Source organism: Nyctereutes procyonoides, unplaced genomic scaffold, assembly GCF_905146905.1.
Source record: "Nyctereutes procyonoides isolate TBG_1078 unplaced genomic scaffold, NYPRO_anot_genome, whole genome shotgun sequence".
Lineage (NCBI taxonomy): Eukaryota > Metazoa > Chordata > Mammalia > Carnivora > Canidae > Nyctereutes > Nyctereutes procyonoides.
This window is the reverse complement of record NW_026575125.1, coordinates 63,933,486-63,951,559: the sequence shown is the minus strand read 5'-3', so window position 1 is coordinate 63,951,559 and position 18,074 is coordinate 63,933,486. Positions and strand designations below refer to the sequence as shown.

Sequence of the window (18,074 nt, the reverse complement as noted above, 5' to 3'; positions counted from 1 at the left end):
TCATCCTCTCAATAAATGCAGATAAAGTTTTTGACAAAATTCAACACTATTTCTTGTTAAAAGCTCTCAAAAACTTGAGCATAGAAAGACCATATCTCAACATAATAAAAGCTATATATGACAAGCCCACAGGTAACCTGATACTCAACCTTTGAAAGCTGAAAGCTTTTTTTCTAAAATCAGGAACAAGACAAGGATGTTCACTTTCTGCCCTCCATTTCAACATAGTACTGGAGTAGGTGCTAGCTCCTGGGATATGGAGTGGCATATGTGGGGGCATCTTGTCATGTAGTTATGAAGTTGAATCTTATTCTAAGAAATTGGGCATTCAGGTATCCACCATTTGGTTTGGGACTGAACAGAAGATGCCAGATGATGATGCTTCTAGAGACCATGAGGAATCTGCCTGTCTTGATATCTTCAACCCTGCCTACAACAGGATCTCTTCCACCGTCCACCAGGCATTCACAGGAACATTTCACCATCTATTTTGATGGGATGATCACCATTCCTGAGGAACAGTATTCTTGTTTTAGCTTCATAAACTCTGGGCTTTCACAGGACCCGACTTTCTTATGAGCACTCCCTACCTGGATCCAGAAAACATTGAATCTGATTTGTAGTCTGGAACAGTGGCTGGATTGAAGTTGCTCTTGGTTTTTCTGTTGGCCACCATCATGGGGCCCCTGCTCCAGCATCATGCAGCTGGACTGGGAGTGGTGAGGGGTTTGTCTGTTGCTGAAGTATGTCGCTCTCATTATCCTAGGTTCCCACGAATTAGCCTATGGCTCATGGTAGAGTTGGCTGTTTTTTTGCTCAGATATACAAGAAGTTATTGGTTCAGCCATTGCCATCAATTTTCCGTCTATAGGAAGGGTACCTCTGTTGGGTGGAGTTCTCATGACCATTGCAGACATTTGTATTTCTCTTTTTTTGTACAAAAAAAGGCTTGTGGAAACTAGAAGCATTTTTTAGGTTTTCTCATCACTATTATGAGCCTCATATTTGGACATGAATATATTTACAGTGAAACCCAGAGTACCCAGAGCCGGGTACTCTAGGGCATATTCCTGCACTTGTGTTCAGACTGTCATATCTCACAGATTAAGCAGGCTGTGGGCATCATGGAAATTGTCATCATGCCCCACAATATGTACCTGCATTCTGCCTTAGTCTGGTCCAGACATGAAAACCAAGCCAATAAGCAGGAAGTTCAAGAAGCTAGTAAGTACTTTTTCATTGACTCCTGTGTTGCTCTCTTTGTTCCCTTCATCATCAACATATTTGTTATCTCAGTCTTTGCTGAATAATTTTTTTTGAAAAAAACAACAACTAGGTGGTTGCAGTCTGTGGAAATAACAGCAGTTCACACATTACCCTTTCTCCTGATGATAACTCACAACTGGCTATGGACATCTACAAAGCAGGTGTTGTGCTAGGATGTAACTTTGGGATTGTTGCACTCTATATCTGGGCAGTGGGGATCCTGGCTGCAGGACAAAGCTCCACCATGGCAGGAATGTAGTCTGGCCAGTTAGTCATGGAGAGATTCCTGAACCTAAAATGGTCATGTTTTTCCTGAGTGATTCTGACACCATCTTTTGCTATCATCCCCATTCTGCTTGTTGCCATCTTCCAAGATGTAAAGACTATGAAGCTTCTGAATGTTCTACAGAGCTTCCATCTTCACTTTCCTCCCATACCCATCCTCACATTTATGAGCTTATGGCCAGAAATGAGTGACTTTGCCAATGGAATAGTCTGGAGGATTATAAGGCCAGATCTTTGTCCTTATCATCTGTCTCATCAACCTGTAGTTTGTCACGGTTTATGTCCAGGAACTAGAGCATTTGGCATTGCATGTGATGACCACTGTGGTCAACATGGCTTATATGAGCTTTGTGTTTTACTTGGATTGGCAATGTTTGATTGTACTGGGCATTGTCCTCCCTGGACTGTAGGAATATGTACCCATCTGGGATTGACTTCTCAGCCTAAATTCTACCTTCTCAACACCATGGATGCTAATTCACTTGTGCTTAAATGATTGACAGCCTGAGAGACTGTATAAGAATCACTTTCTCTTAGTCCTTTTATGCCAGGTGTCCTGTTAACATATCCCTGTTACTTCAGAGATGAATTTTGTTCAGATGCTTTGAACAGAAGGCAAATATTCCCTCATGGGAAGGGCGTTTAAAGATGGCAATTGTAAATATAGGACAGAGCCCCACACAGTCCTTCAATAGCCAGAGTTAAATGATTGGCCTATGATGGCCACACACCCCATGGGCTTGTGTCTTCATTTCTGGAATTTAAAAAATATATATGTTTATATATTTATGTAAACATGAGCATATCAGCTTTCAGGTTAAAGCTGTTTAGTTTCTATCAGTTTTAAAGTTATTTAAAATTGATATGTTTTTCTTATTTTTAAAAAATATTGTTCAGATACATCAGATATTCGTCTTATCTGGGTCACATGTAAGAAAGGAAAGGGAATAATGCTCTTTTTCAGGATGAACTGATTAAATTGACTTATTTTTCAAAGTGATACTTGACTATGGCCAGTTAAATTCCACTTCAATTTTAATGAACCAGACCCTTAGCAACTACTTAATTATTACATCATTTCTAAAGCAAACGTTTCTTCTATCCAGCTGTCATATTTAATCCTGGTTATTGATGTGCTTTATAATTATTATTCTCTTTGTTGCTTTTCTTGGAATATTTTTAGAGGCATGGTGGTATTTTCCAAAAAGCTTAATATCTCATAATAAGATCCAGAAACCATACTCTAATCAATAATCAGTTTTCCATCCTACGTTGTAACTCAGCCCATTCTAACATTCAAGTTTTAGGTATAAAAAGAAGAAACTTCTTTTTTTTGAAACTTCTAACATTTAACTTTGTAAGTCTCAGTAGAAGATGATGGAGGTAGTTGTTTTCTTTCTAATGTTTGTAGAGTCCTACCATGTCCTTTCTTCCAATTTTTCCCATTAAAACTCCAGACACCAATTCTAGATCCAAAGTCTATTTCCAGGAGTGGCTAATATTTCTAATGTTGAATCTCCTTAAATGCTAAGTAAGCATTTTATTTTAAGATATTTGTACCAAGTATAATATGAGATCAGAATTAGACTAGGACTTGGATGACTAATTCACATGTCACTAATTGCCTGCCCACATATGGGTTAGAAATTTTTTTTTATTTCTCTAACTAGAACTTTTTTCCTTAAGATTTTTACAATAAAAAAGTTAATATGTAAAAATTGAAAAACTAATACTGGAAGTACTAGCCACAGCAATTAGGCAAGAAAAAAATAAATGGCATTCAAATAGGAAGATGTAAAATTGTCTCTACATCAAGCTTGATCTTATTTATAGAAAACCCTAAAGACTCCATCCCTAATTTTTACAAATACTACATGAATTTAGTAAAGTTGTAGGATACAAAATCAACATACAAAATCAAGTACATTTCTTTACAATGAAATATCTAAAAGAAAAATAGAAAATAAACCTATTTATAATAGGATTGAAGATAATAAAATACTTAGAAATAAATTTAACCAAGGAGGTAAAGGATCTACATGCTAAAAACTATAAGATATAGATAAAAGAAACTGAACAAGACATGAATAAATGGAAAAATATCTTATGTTCATGGACTGGAAGAGATTATATTGTTAAAAATGTCCATACAACCCAAAGACATCTACAGATTCAGTGCAATCCCTACAAAAATTCCCATGGAGTTTTTCACACACACACACAAAAAAAAATCCTAAAATCTGAGTGGGACCACAAAAGACCCCAAATAGCCAAAGAAATCTTGAGAAAAAGAGTAAAGCTAGAAACATCAAACCTCCTGGTTTCAAACTATATTACAAATCTACAGTAATAAAGCAGTATGGTTTTGGAAAAAAAAATAGGCACATGGACTGATGGAGCAGATTTGTAAGCCCACAGACCCAAATATATATTGTCAACCAGTTTTTGACAATTGAGAAAAAAATACTCAAAAAAATAGTGCCTTCAATAAATGGTGTTGGAAAAATTACATGCAAAATAATGAAATTGGACCTCTATCTCGTACCACCTATAAAAATTAACTCAAAATGGATTCAGAACTTCAATATAAGACTTCAAATTATAAAAAAAGACTTCAAATTATAAAACTCTAGAAGAAAACATAAAAGGAAAAGCTCCTTAACAATAGTCTTAGCAATGATTTTTTAAATTTAACACCAGTAGTACAAACAACAAAAGGAAAAATCAGAAGTTAGACTACGACAAACTAAAAAGCTTCTGCAGAGCAAAAGAAATAATCAACAAAATGAAAAGGCAACTCATGGAATGGGAGAAAATATTTGTCAACCATATATCTGATACCAAGTTGTTATTCAAAAAATATATAAACAGCTCATACAATTAAAAAACAAAACCCCATACAATTCAATTAAAAAAGGGGTGGAGAATTTTAACAGATATTTATCTAAGGAAAACATATAAATGGCCAAAAAAGTACATGAAAAGTGCTCTATATCACTAATCATAAAGAAATGTAAATCTAAACCACAAAGACATATTACATCTGTTAGTATGGCTATTAAAAATCAAGAGACAATAAATGCTGGCAAGAATTTGGAAAAAGGGAAACCTTTGTACACTGTTGGTGGGCATATAAATTGGTGCCAACACTACAGAAAACAGCATAGAGATACCTCAGAAATTAAATATAGAAGTACCATATAATACATGAATCCACTCTTGGTATACATTCAAAGAAAATGAAATCACTATCTTGAAGACATATCTGCATTCCTGTTTTCACTGCAGCATTATTCACACTAGCCAAGACATGAAAGCAACTTAAATATTCCTTGGTAGATGAATGGATAAAGAAATAGAAAAATATGCAATCATAAAAAAAGAAGGAAATCTTTCCATTTGTGACAAATGATGGACCTTGAGGACAATATGTTAAGTAAAGTAGGTCAGACAGAGAAAACAAATATTGCCTGATCTTGCTTATACATGGAATCTAAAAACATCAAACTCATAGCAACAGAGAGTAGGACAGTGATTACAAGAGCTGAGGGGTGGGGGAAATGCGGAGATGTTGATCAAAAGATACAAACTCTTACTTATAAAATGAATACTTTGTGGGGATTTAATTTATAGCTTGGTGACTACACTTAAGAATATCATATATTTGAAAGCCATCATGAAAGTAGAGCTTTAATGTCCTCATCATAACAACAAGATGGTAATTATGTGAGGTAACGGATATGTTAACTAATTTCATTACGGTAAACATTCTGCAATATATATGCGTATCAAATCATCATAGCATACACTTTAAACCTACACAATGTTATATGTCAACTACATCTCAATGAAACTGGAAAAATGTTCTGCCGTAATATTTATAAGTTTAATATTCATTTAAAGGGAAATAAAACTTGGGTTATTTATAAGATCCTGAACTATTTGAGAAATTGGAGTGAACAAATATCAACACTTTGGTATTTGATGTGACCTTTGGTGTAAAAACACGATCTCCATGATTGAATGCATATTCTGTGAAAGGCGCCTATCTTTCTTAGCTATAATTATTTTATCAGGTGTTTTCTTTTGTAAATTTGACATTTCACACTAGAGATTGAGACTCAAGGTACACAATTTAATATGTTCAAAAGATTTAGCTGGAGGGAGGGGCAAGATGGTGGAAGAGTAGGGTCCCCAAACCACCTGTCCCCACCAAATTACCTAGATAACCTTCAAATCATCCTGAAAATCTACGAATTCGGCCTGATATTTAAAGAGAGAACAGCTGGAATGCTACAGTAAGAAGAGTTCGCGCTTCTATCAAGGTAGGAAGATGGAGGAAAAAAGAAATAAAGAAACAAAAGGCATCCAAGGGGGAGGGGACCCGAGAGGAGCCAGGCTGAGGCCGGGGCTCGTGCCCCCAGGACAGGAAAGCCCCCTCCCGGAGAAACAGGAGCTTCACCAATCTTCCCGGGCGAAAAGGCACTCGCAGGGACTTAGAGCAGGACCCCAGGAGGGCAGAGATGCCCTCAGGCACCCTGGGACACTAACAGAGCACCTGCGCCCCGGGGAGAGTGCACCGAGCTAGCTGAAGGGCTGCAGCGCACACAGGCATTGACCCGGGAGCAGCACAGAGGGGCTCCAGCAGCGGCTCCGCGGAGAGGGCGGCGCGGCTGGGAGTGGGAATCCAACAGCACAGGCCCGGGAGCTCAGGGTGCCGGGGACACAGCCCAGGATCTGGCCTCCCCGCAGGATAGGCAGAGGCCAGGAGGGCCCAGGAGAGCAAGGACTCTCCTGCCCGAGCTGAGCAGATCAGCGGCCCCGCCCCCGGAGCATCCAGGCCCCTGCAGACTGAGAGCTCTGTAGTTACTGCGGGAGCTGAATCCAGGGCTCCAGAGCTGGCCTCCGCCACTGGGTTGTTCCTCCTGGGCCCTCAAGAGGTAAAAAACCCCCACTGAGCCCTGCACCAGGCAGGGGGCTGAGCAGCGCCCCCAAGTGATAACACCTGAAAATCAGCACAACAGGCCCCTCCCCAAGAACACCAGCTAGATGGACAAGTTCCAGGGGAAGTCAAGGGACTTAAAGTATACAGAATCAGAAGATACTCCCCCGTGTGTTTTGTTTTGTTTTGTTTTGGTTTGGTTGTTATGCTTTTTGATATCTGTTTGCTTCCCCCACCCTTTTTTTTCCTTTCTTTCTTTTTCTGTCTTTTTCTTCTTCTTTTCTTTTTTCTTTTATCTTCTCTTTCCTTCTTTCTCTCCTCTCTTTTTCTCCTTTTCCCAATACAACTTATTTTTGGCCAATCGGCATTAAACAAAATGACTAGAAGGAAAACCTCACCCCAAAAGAGAGAATCAGAAACAGTCCTCTCTCCCACAGAGTTACAAAATCTGGATTACAATTCAATGTCAGAAAGCCAGTTCAGAAGCACTATTATAAAGCTACTGGTGGCTCTAGAAAAAAAGCATAAAGGACTCAAGAGACTTCACTACTGCAGAAATTACATCTAATCAGGCAGAAATAAAAAATCAATTGAATGAGATGCAATCCAAACTAGAAGTCCTAACGACGAGGGTTAACGAGGTGGAAGAACGAGTGAGTGACATAGAAGACAAGTTGATGGCAACAAGGGAAACTGAGGAAAAATGAGACAAACAATTAAAGATCATGAGGATAGATTAAGGGAAATAAATGACAGCCCGAGGAAGGAAAATCTACGTTTAATTGGGGTTCCCAAGGGCGCCAAAAGGGACAGAGGTCCATAATATGTATTTGAACAAATCAGAGCTGAAAACTTTCCTAATCTGGGAAGGGAAACAGGCATTCAGATCCAGGAAATAGAGAGATACCCCCCCAAAAAATCAATAAAAACCGTTCAACACCTCGACATTTAATAGTTAAGCTTGCAAATTCCAAAGATAAAGAGAAGATCCTTAAAGCAGCAAGAGACAAGAAATCCCTGACTTTTATGGAGACGAGTATTAGGATAACAGGAGACCTCTCCACAGAGACCTGGCAGGCCAGAAAGGGCTGGCAGGATATATTCAGGGTCCTAAATAAGAAAAACATGCAACCAAGAATACTTTATCCAGGAAGGCTGTCATTCAGAATGGAAGGAGAGATAAAGAGCGTCCAAGACAGGCAGGAACTGGAAGAATATGTGACCTCCAAACCAGCTCTGCAATAAATTTTAAGGGGGACTCTTAAAATTCCCCTCTAAGAAGAAGTCCAGTGGAACAATCCACAAAAGCAAGGACTGAAAAGATATCATGATGACAGTAAACTCATATCTTTCAACAGTAACTCTGAACATGAATGGGCTTAATGGCCCCATCAAAAGGAGCAGGGTGTCAGACTGGATAAAAAAGCAGGACCCATCTATTTGCTGTCTACAAGAGACTCATTTTAGACAGAAGGACACCTACAGCCTGAAAATAAAAGGTTGGAGAACAATTTACCATTCAAATGGTAAAGCAGGGGTAGGCATCCTTATATCAGATAAACTAAAATTTACCCCGAAGACTGTAGTGAGAGATGAAGAGGGATACTATCTCATACTTAAAGGATCTATCCAACAAGAGGACTTAACCATCCTCAATATATATGCCCCGAATGTGGGAGCTGCCAAATATTTAAACCAATTAATAACCAAAGTGAAGAAATACTTAGATAATAATACACTTATACTTGGTGATTTCAATCTAGCGCTTTTTACCCTCGATAGGTCTTCTAAGCACAACATCTCCAAAGAAATTAGAACTTTAAATGATACACTGGACCAGATGGATTTCACAGATATCTACAGAACTTTACATCCAAACTCAACTGAATACACATTCTTCTCAACTGCACATGGAACTTTCTCCAGAATAGACCACATACTGGGTCACAAATCGGGTCTGAACTGATACGAAAAGATTGAGATCGTCCCCTGCCTATTCTCAGACCATAATGCCTTGAAATTAGAACTAAATCACAACAAGAAGTTTGGAAGGACCTCAAACACATGGAGGTTAAGGACCATCCTGCTAAAGGATGAAAGGGTCAAACAGGAAATTAAGGAAGAATTAAAAAGATTCATGGAAGCTAATGAGAATGAAGATGCAACCTTCAAAATCTTTGGGATGCACCAAAAGCAGTCCTGAGGGGAAATACATCGCAATACAAGCATCCATTCAAAAACTGGAAAGAAATCAAATACAAAAGCTAACCTTACAAATAAAGGAGCTAGAGAAAAAACAGCAGATAGATCCTACATCCAGCAGAAGAAGAGAGTTAATTAAAATTCGAGCAGAACTCAACGAAACCGAGACCAGAAGAACTGTGGAACAGATCAACAGAACCAGAAGTTGGTTCTTTGAAAGAATTAATAAGATAGATAAACCATTAGCCAACCTTATTAAAAAGAAGAGAGAGAAGACTCAAATTAATAAAATCATGAATGAAAAAGGAGAGATCACTACACCACGGAAACACAAACGATTTTAAAAACATATTATGAACAGCTATACGGCAAAAATTAGGCAATCTAGAAGAAATGGACGCATTCCTGGAAAGCCACAAACTACCAAAACTGGAACAGGAAGAAATAGAAAACCTGAACAGGCCAATAACCAGGGAGGAAATTGAAGCAGTCATCAAAAACCTCCCAAGACACAAGAGTCCAGGGCCAGATGGCTTCCCAGGGGAATTCTATCAAACGTTTAAAGAAGAAATCATACCTATTCTACTAAAGCTGTTTGGAAAGATAGAAAGAGATGGAGTACTTCCAAATTCATTCTATGAGGCCAGCATCACCTTAATTCCAAAACCAAAGACCCCACCAAAAAGGAGAATTACAGACCAATATCCCTGATGAACATGGATGCAAAAATTCTCAACAGGATACTAGCCAATAGGATCCAACAATACATTAAGAAAATTATTCATCGTGACCAAGTAGGATTTATCCCCGGGACACAAGGTTGGTTCAACCCTCATAAAACAATCAATGTGATTCATCATATCAGCAAGAGAAAAACCAAGAACCATAAGATCCTCTCATTAGACGCAGAGAAAGCATTTGACAAAATACAGCATCCATTCCTGATCAAACTCTTCAGAGTGTAGGGATAGAGGGAACATTCCTCAACATCTTAAAAGCCATCTACGAAAAGCCCACAGCAAATATCATTCTCAATGAGGAAGCACTGGGAGCCTTTCCCCTAAGATCAGGAACAAGACAGGGATGTCCACTCTCACCACTGCTATTCAACATAGTATTGGAAGTCCTAGCCTCAGCAATCAGACAACAAAAAGACATAAAAGGCATTCAAATTGGCAAAGAGGAAGTCAAACTCTCCCTCTTCGCCGATGACATGATACTCTACATAGAAAACCCAAAAGCCTCCACCCCAAGATTGCTAGAACTCATACAGCAATTTTGTAGTGTGGCAGGATACAAAATCAATGCCCAGAAATCAATGGCATTTCTATACACTAACAATGAGACTGAAGAAAGAGAAATTAAGGAGTCAATCCCATTTATAATTGCACCCAAAAGCATAAGATACCTAGGAATAAACCTAACCAAAGAGGTAAATGATCTATACCCTAAAACTATACAACACTTCTGAAAGAATTTGAGGAAGACACAAAGAGATGGAAAAATATTCCATGCTCATGGATTGGCAGAATTAATATTGTGAAAATGTCAATGTTACCCAGGGCAATTTACACGTTTAATGCAATCCCTATCAAAATACCATGGACTTTCTTCAGAGAGTTAGAACAAATTATTTTAAGATTTGTGTGGAATCAGAAAAGACCCCGAATAGCCAGGAGAATTTTAAAAAGGAAAACCAAAGCTGGGGGCATCACAATGCCAGATTTCAGGTTGTACTACAAAGTGGTGGTCCACAAGACAGTGTGGTCCTGGCACAAAAACAGACACATAGGTCAATGGAACAGACTAGAGAATCCAGAAGTGGACCCTGAACTTTATGGTCAGCTAATATTCGATAAAGGAGAAAGACTATCCACTGGAAGAAAGACAAGTCTCTTCAATAAATGGTGCTGGGAAAATTGGACATCCACATGCAGAAGAATGAAACTAGACCACTCTCTTTCACCATACACAAAGATAAGCTCAAAATGGATGAAAGATCTAAATGTGAGACAAGATTCCATCAAATCCTAGAGGAGAACACAGGCAACACCCTTTTTGAACTTGGCCACAGTAACTTCTTGCAAGATACATCCACGAAAGCAAAAGAAACAAAAGCAAAAATGAACTATTGGGACTTCATCAAGATAAGAAGCTTTTGCACAGCAAAGGATACAGTCAACAAAACTAAAAGACAACCTACAGAGTGGGAGAAGATATTTGCAAATGATGTATCAGATAAATGGCTAGTTTCCAAGATCTATACAGAACTTATTAAACTCAACAGCAAAGAAACAAACAATCCAATCATGAAATGGGCAAAGGACATGAAGAGAAATCTCACAGAGGAAGACATAGACATGGCCAACATGCACATGAGAAAATTCTCTGCATCACTTCCCATTAGGGAAATACAAATGAAAACCACAATGAGATACCACCTCACACCAGTGAGAATGGGATCATTAACAAGGCAGGAAACTACAAATGTTGGAGAGGATGCAGAGTAAAGCAACCCTCTTACTCTGTTGGTGGGAATGTGAACTGTTGCAGCCACTCTGGAAAACTGTGTGGCGGTTCCTCAAAGAGTTAAAAATAGACCTGCCCTACGACCCAGCAATTGCACTGCTGGGGATTTACCCCAAAGATACAGATGCAATGAAACGCCGGGACACCTGCATCCCGATGTTTATAGCAGCAATGTCCCCAATAGCCAAACTGTGGAAGGAGACTGGTGTCCATCAAAAGATGAATGGATAAAGAAGATGTGGTTTACGTATACAATGGAATATTACTCAGCCATTAGAAAGGACAAATACCCACCATTTTCTTCAACGTGGATGGAACTGGAGGGTATTATGCTGAGTGAAGTAAGTCAATCGGAGAAGGACAAACAGTGTATGTTTTCATTCATTTGGGGAATATAAATAATAGTGAAAAGGAATATAAGGGAAGTGAGAAGGAATGTGTGGGAAATATCAGAAAGGGAGACAGAACATAAAGACTCCTAACTCTGGGAAACGAACTAGGGGGGGTGGAAAGGGAGGAGGGCGGGGGGTGGGGGTGAATGGGTGACGGGCACTGAGGGGGGCACTTGACGGGAAGAGCACTGGGTGTTATTCTGTATGTTGGCGAACTGAACACAAATAAAAAATAAATTTATATTTTAAAAAAAGATTTAGCTGAAGTAGAATCACTTGCTTAAACAATTGATAAATTAGAAGGCTAAATATATTCCCTGAGGGCATTTTCAGGAATTCTCTCTCTCTCTCTCTCTCTCTCTCTCTCTCTCTCTCTCTCTCACACACACACACACACACACACACGCTGGCACACAAAAATGTGTTAGATTCCTAAAAATTTTTTATATAGTTGCCAGCAAATGTGATTCCTTTATGTCTATGAAAAGTGTCAAATATCATTGAGAGACTATTTTTTTGCCCTCAGTCCTCTTCCTTCATTGGGAAGTTAGTGTAAATTTAGATTGGGAAGAGGCTACTTACTGACAAGGGTGATGTTAAAAAAAAATGCCAAAAATGGAGTTAATTAAATTAGTAGATGCAGTATTTTTTCAATAAGTCAGAGGTTGCATATTAATTTAGTATAATTGTGCCTTATTTGTGATCAACACACAATAGAACATGATGAAAGAAAAGTATATTTGAACATACTTGGTTTTGCTGTCTTTTTTTTTCAAAAATCATGTAATTACTCATTTAATTGTTTTCTTCTCTATTGATTATCTTCTTTGTTTATAATATAAGTTATATTGAACAGTGTCTGGCAGATAGTTGGCACTTAACAAAATTTATTGAATGAACCAAGGTCATATATTTCTTAGGAGCATGTGTATTTTACTGCACCTTTAGTGGCCAGAATTAATTTTACCATTTTTTTTAGAATAACAACTCAGTATATTACGTTCTATTATGCCTTGGAAATTCATTTCCAAGTGATACGAGGTAAACACTTCTTTGACTTTTTTTAACTACTTCAAGTCAAACTTTTGACTTAGAATAGGCCTTTTGGTTTCAGAAGCCATTATTGATTAACTTTCTAAAATACACTGACTTCTGGGGCATAGAGGAATTAAGACCTACATAATGTTCAAAGTTTCAGATCAAAAATAAGAAAAATATCTAAACATGTGCATGATATTGAAAATCTAGATGGATGACAGTTTCTTCTCCATTTTTATCCTAATACTTGGCATAATGTCAATATAGTTACAAATTATTATATTGTAACATTTAACAATGTTTCAGTTGGCCCTCAAATTTTTAAAAATATTTTCTTTCTTTTTAAAGATTTTATTTATTTATTCATGAGAGACACAGAGAGATAGAGGGAGAGAGGCAGAGACACAGGCAGAGGGAGAAGCAGGCTCCATGAAGGGAGCCTGATGTGGGACTCGAACCCAGGTCTCCAGGATCATGCCCTGGGCTGAAGGCAGTGCTAAACTGCTGAGCCACCGGGCTACCCAAAATATTTTCAAATTTTGTCAATTTTATATCTTTATTTTCATACACCCTCTAGTGTGTATAAAAAGATATAAAATATCTTACACATCACATACACATTTGTGTGTGTGCTATATGTATATATATGCATACACATATACATACATATTTGGTTTTATGAATAGATTTTAGTCTACTAAACTACATTAATTATATTTATAGAAAAATCAAGTGTATGTAAATTGTTACAATGTCTGTGCTATACAATTTAGCCTGTTATTTTTATGAAGATATAAAAATATTAATTGCATAGACAGTATGAAGCAAAGGAACCATGCCTCCAGTTTATTTTGAAGACTAAGTTAAATCCCACCTATAACCTACTGTTCTCTAACCAGTGTTATTCAGCTCTCATATTTCTAGCAACAGACACCACTTTGAAAAATCTATGAACTGCAAAACTCCTGGAGTGGCTTAAGAACATCACTTCACTATTCATAACTGCTTCCAACAGTAGTCGTAACTAAAGCAGAAGCAAACATTGAAATGTTTTAAAACATGCTGTAGCATGGAACTTCACACGTGAACTTTAAAACTTTAGCATTGTTTTTGGAACATAAACTCTTTTCTGGAACTCACAAATAATTTTATAGTATATAAAGCAAAAATACTGTCGTTAGTGCAGTTACAACTGTCATTTTAAAAAGTTTATTTATTCATAGAAACACAGAGAGAGGCAGAGACACATGCAGAGGGAGGAGCAGGCTCCCCGCAGGGAGCCTGATGTGGGATCATGCCCCAAACTAAAGGCAGACACCCAACCACTGAGGCACCCAGGCATCCCTAAATGTCATTTTTAAAAAGTTGATCTTAGCATGATCATTGACAATTTTTCACATTCAGATACAATGAAAAGAGTTTATGTGAGCAGGAGATCATAATATGGAAATTACATCTCCTGCTCACATTATTTTACCAAGAATACAGATAGGGCTCTTATTTTCTATGCAAAATCTAAACTTTGGAATCCACCTTTAATAATTTTCTTCATTGCTTTCAATATGAAAAACAACAACAAGCTTTCAAATTATTTCATTTTATTTTTTATTTAAATTCAAGTTAGTTAACATATAGTGTAATATTAGTTTCAGGTGTATGATATAGTGATTCAACACTTCCATACAACATCCTGTGTTCATCACAAGTGCACTCCTTAATCCCCATCGCCTAATTCACGCATACACCACCCCCCACCTCCACTCTAAAAAACATCAGTTTGTTCTCTACAGTTACGAGTCTGTTTCTTTGGCTGCCTGGGTGGCTCAGTGGTTTAGCGCTGCCTTCAGCCCAGGATGTGATCCTAGAGACCTGGGTTCAAGTCCCACATCGGGCTCCCTGCATGGAGCCTGCTTCTCCCTCTGCTTCCCTCTGCCTCTCATGAATACATAAGATCTTTTTTTTAAAAGAGTTTGTTTCTTGGTTTGCCTCTCTTTCTTTTTGTCCCTTTGCTCACTTGTTTTGTTCTTAAATTCCATATATGAATGGAATCATATGCTATTTGTCCTTCTCTGACTGACTCATTTCGCTTAACACAATACTCTCCAGCTTCATCTATGCTATTGTAAATGACAAGATTCATTCTTTTTATGGATAATATTCCTATATTACACACACACACATATATATATTTATATATATGTATATATACATATATATGTAAACATACCATCTCTTTATCCTTTCATCAGTCGATGGACATTTGGGCTATTTCTATAGTTTGGCAATTGTAGATAATGCTGCTATAAATATCAGGGTGTATGTATGCCTTTGAATCAGTATTTTTGTATTCTTCTGGTAAATACCTAGTACTGAAATTGCTGCATTGTAATATAGTTCTATTTTTAACTTTTTGAGGAACGTCCATACTGTTTTTCGGAGTGGCTGCACCAGCTTGCATTCCCAACAAACAGCATAATAGGGTTTCCCTTTCTCCCCATCCTTGGCAACATCTGTTGTTTATTGTGTTGTTAATTTTAGTCATTCTGACAAGTGTAAAGTGATAAGTCATTGTAGTTTTGATTTGCATTTCCTTGACAATAAATGATATTAAGCATTTCTTCACATGCCTGTTGACCATCTGTATGTTTTCTTTGGAAAAATGTCTATTCGTGACTCCTACCCATTTTTAATTGCATTTTTCACTTTATAGGCATTGAGTTATATAAATTATTTATAGATTTTGGACACTAACCCTTCATTGGATATGTCATTTGCAAGTATCTTCTTGCATTCTGCCAGTTGGATTTTAGTTTTATTGATTTTTTTTTCACTGTGCAGAAACAGTCTATTTTGATGAAGTCCCAATAGTCAATTTTTGCTTTTGTTTCAATAACCTCAGGAGACATATCTAGAAAGAAGTTCCTATGGCTGATGTCAGAGAAATTACTGCCTATATTCTCTCCTAGGATTTTTATGGTTTCGGGTCTCCTGGTTAGGTCTTTAATCCATTTTGAATTTATTTTTATGTATGGTGTGAGGAAGTGTTATAGTTTCATTCTTTTACATGTTGCTATCCAGTTTTCCCTGCACCAGTTTTTGAAGATACTGTCTTTTCCCATTGGATGTTCTTTCCTGCTTTGTTGAAGATTAATTGATCATATAGTTGTGGGCTTATTTCTAGGTTTTTTATTCTGTTCCATTGATCTATTTGTTGGTTTTTGTACCAGTCCCATACTTACTTGATTGCTACAGCTTTGGCATATAACTTGAAGTCTAGAATTGTGATACTTTCAGCTTTGCTTTTCTTTTTCAGATTTGCTTTTCCTATTCGAGGTCTTTTGTGGTTCTACCCAAATTTTAGAGTTGTTTCTTCTAGTTCTGTGGAAAATACTATTGGTATTTTCATAGGGATTGCATTAAATGTGTAGATTGCTCTGAGTTGTATAGACATTTTAACAATGTTTGTACTTCCAATTCATGAGCATGGTATATCTTTCCATCACTTTGTGTTCTTCAATTTCTTTCATCAGTGTTTTATGGTTTTCAGAGTACATGTTTTTCACCATTTTGGTTAAGTTTTTTTTCCCTAGGTATCTTATTGTTTTTGGTGCAATTGTAAATGGGATTGATTCCTTGATTTCTCTTTCTGCAGCTTCACTATTGGTGTATAGAAATACAACAGAGGGGCATGAGTGGCTCAATGGGTTAAGTGTCTGCCTTCTTCTCAGGTCATGATCTCAGGGTCCTGGGATTGAGCCTTGAGTTGGGAATCCCTGCTCAGGGGAGAGTCTGCTTCTCCCTCTCCACCTGCCTTTCCCCCCTACTCTTGTTCTCTCTCTCTCTCTCTCTCTCTCTCTCTCTCTCTCTCTCCCTCTCTCTCAGGGATTGAGTCCCACATCAGGCTCCCTGAGGGGAGCCTGCTTCTTCCTTTGCCTATGTCTCTGCCTCTCTCTGTGTCTCTCATGAATAAATAAAATATTTTTTTAAAAAGAAATACAACAACAACAAAAACAACAAAAAAGAAATACAACAGATTTCTGCATGTTAATTTTGCATCCTCTGACTTGTTTATCATTTCTAGCCATTTTTTGGTGGAATCTTCCAGGTTTTCTATATATAGTATATAGTATCATGCTATCTATCTATCTATCTATCTATCTATCTATCTATCTATCATCTATCTATCTATATAGTATCATGTTATCTGCAGATAGTGAAATTTTACTTCTTCCTTGCCAATTTGGATGCCATTTATTTCTTTTTGTTGTCTGACTGCTATGGCTAGGATTTCCAGGACTATGTTAAATAACTGTGGTGTGTGTGGACATCCCTGTCTTGTTCATGACCTTAGGGGAAAAGCTCTCTGTTTTTTTCCCTTTGAGGATGATATGATATTAGCTGTGGGCTTTTCATACATGGCCTTTATTATGTTGACGCCCATTTAAACTTATTTTGTTAAAGTTTTTTTTTTAAATCATGAATGAACGTTGTACTTTGTCAAATACTTTTTGTATATCTATTGAAATGATCACATGATTCTTATTTCTTTTATTAATGTGGTGTATCTCGTTGATTAATCTGAGAATATTGAACCACCCTTGCAACCCAGGAATAAGTCCCACTTGATCATGGTGAATGATTTTATTTTAATGTACTGTTGAATTTGATTTCCTAGTATTTCAGTGAGAATTTTTGCATTTGTATTCATCAAGGATATTGGCCTGTAGTTTTTCTCTTTTGGTTTTGGTATTATGATAATATTGGCCCCATAGAATGAATATGGGAGTTTTCATTTCACTTCTATTTTTTGGAATAGTTTGAGAATATGTACGAACTCTCCTTGAAATTTTATTAAAATTTGCCTGTGAAAAAAAATTTAAAAAAATAAAATTTGCCTGTGAAGCCATATGGTCCTGGGCTTTTGTTTGCTGGGAGGTTTTTGGTTAATGATTTAATTTGTTTACTGGTGTTCAATTTGCTCAAGTTCTTTCTCCCATTTCAGTTTTGATAGTTTATAGGTTTCTAGGAATTTATCCATTTCTTCCAGGTTGTCCAATTTGTTGGCCTATAGTTTTTCATATTGTCTTACAATTGTATTTCTATAGTGCTGGTTTATTTTTTCTCTCTCATTTGTGATTTTATTTATTTGAGTCCTTTTATCTTTTTGCTAAGTCTGGCTAGGAGTTTATCAATTTTATTAATTTTTTCAAAGAGCCACCTCCTGGTAGCATTGATCTGTTCTACTAATTTTTAATTTTCTATATAATTTTTTTCTGCTCAAATCTTTTTTTAAATTTTTTTTTTAGAAAGAGAGAAGGAGAGAGGAAGAGAAGCAGGGAGGGGCAGAAGGAGGGGCAGAAGGAGATACAGAGAAAGAATCTTAAGCAGGTTCCATGCCAACAGGCAGCCTGACATGGGGC

At 37.3% G+C, this 18,074-nt stretch overlaps 1 pseudogene; it reads left to right on the top strand.

The window, feature by feature from the left end:
• Positions 1-347: 347 nt before the first annotated feature.
• LOC129518655 (natural resistance-associated macrophage protein 2-like) lies at positions 348-2,047 on the top strand (annotated as a pseudogene).
• The last annotated feature ends 16,027 nt before the right edge of the window (positions 2,048-18,074 follow it).